The sequence below is a fragment of the Apis dorsata genome, unplaced genomic scaffold (assembly GCF_000469605.1).
Source record: "Apis dorsata unplaced genomic scaffold, Apis dorsata 1.3 scaffold_262, whole genome shotgun sequence".
Classification (NCBI taxonomy): Eukaryota; Metazoa; Arthropoda; class Insecta; order Hymenoptera; family Apidae; genus Apis; species Apis dorsata.
In genome coordinates, this window is record NW_006263540.1 from 93989 (window position 1) to 95823 (window position 1835).

At 31.4% G+C, this 1835-nt stretch overlaps 1 protein-coding gene across 1 annotated transcript in view; it reads left to right on the top strand.

Moving 5' to 3' along the window:
- LOC102680899 (leucine-rich repeat-containing protein 15-like) overlaps positions 1-290 on the top strand; it is a 2009-nt gene extending 1719 nt beyond the window's left edge. Inside the window, exon 2 of the mRNA XM_006616367.2 lies at positions 153-290. The gene's annotated coding sequence lies outside the window, so the exon portion shown is untranslated. The remainder of the gene's footprint in view (positions 1-152) is intronic.
- The last annotated feature ends 1545 nt before the right edge of the window (positions 291-1835 follow it).

Genomic DNA, 1835 nt, shown 5'->3' on the forward strand with positions numbered 1-1835 from the left:
GGTACTGTCGTACACAAGTCAACAATGATTCGTGTAAAATATTAGCAAATATTATAGAAAAAAAAAAATGTAAAATAGACAAGGGAGAAGGATATCATCTATCATAGGGATAGAGGACGAAATCTTTATCCGATAAAAGATCGTTTTTGCAGGAGTGTTCAAGGGATATCGACAGGACGAAACTCCCCTACCCCATCCTTGTTACAGAAGCACGGCGATGGATTACGGATGGTACGCGCCGACGATTCACACCGTGCCAACCTCTTATTACCCCCGAGATAATTCTTTCAGCATAAATCAAGGACGCGGTGGGATGTATCGTAATTGTTCCTTGAATACGGTATTGGATAAGAGCAGAGTTTAAATTTCTCGCACGTTCCAAATTCTAATCTCACATTTGATTATCTCTAATAATTTCCGCGAAGAAAATGCGTTAATTAATACGACTATCGTACACGATCTGTCCGTGATGTATTTATTAAATCTCTTGAAAATGTAACTTCTCGTAATTCTCGTGTAAACGTATTAAACTTTGACGATCGGATCGAATGATAATCGACAAATTGTTATTGTCGCGTTAAAATTATGTACACATATCATGTATTTTAACAATGAAATTATTGATCGTTGATTGTATGAAGAATTAATGTCGATCCATTCCAATATAGTTTCGAAGAGATGGAAATATATTAATTTAAATAATTTAAATAATGCTTTAACGATTTTTTGTTGAGAGAAGATGAGCGAGATGTAATCGAAGCAAGAGAGAACAAATTATAAACGTGCATATAGATTCAGATATATTATGTTCTTCGAACACTTGATACACATGTACTTTAAAAAAAGATATGAACATTGTTGTAATTGCGAAATAAAAAAATTATCAAGTATATGGAGACTCATAATAAAAAAAAAAATGTGTACGATATCTTAATAATTAATAAACTTTCCAATTTTATATATATATAAAAGAAATAAAAATTCAAATCTCGTATATTCAATATTTAAAAATTAAGAGATAAGGTTGTAATATTGAAAGTCATAAGTATAATATTTTATTATTTTTTTTTTTTATTGTTACAGTTTAGCTTACGTATCGCAGTAATCGTATTTCAACCAGAACCTAGTCGGGCCACGCAGAGTTACAAAGAGTGTCCCGAAATCTAGCACGGAATCGAAAGTCGTTTTCTCCCTTTCGATCGTTATGTTATTGGGATAAGTACAATATCGTTTACGCTCACTAACGTTTGTTTCTCCGTTTTACAGGATTACTTGATCGGGATTCTTTTTTTTTTTCTTTTTTTTTTTTCTCATCAATTCATCAAGAAAGTTTAATTAATCTGCGTTACTCGACTTCGGAAGTATATTAATAACATCTTATAACTTTTTGAGTGCATGCCATTCGTCCATTACGCTGCATTAGTATGATCATCATAGTGGTAAATGTTTAACTCTTCAACATATATATTTTTTATGTATATATATATAATATATTTATATATTTATATATTTATAAATGTGTGTACATAACACAATGAGATAGCTCAATTCGTTAAAGAGTTCTTAATATTTCAATGTCTTAACAACCATAACGACATTCAAAACGTTTCGATAAACGTTTCACCAATGTCCAATATGGCAAATATTTATTTATTCATTTATTTATTTATTTATTTATTTTTTTGTTGGTATGCAATGGATGAATACACAATTCTAGTCGAAGAAACTCTGTTAACGTTATGTGTCCGTGTCGTCAGTTTTAAGGGGCCCACGTCGAAAGTCTTACGGAGACACCATAAAGATATTCCACATCTGATAGCGCAGCATTAAACCGG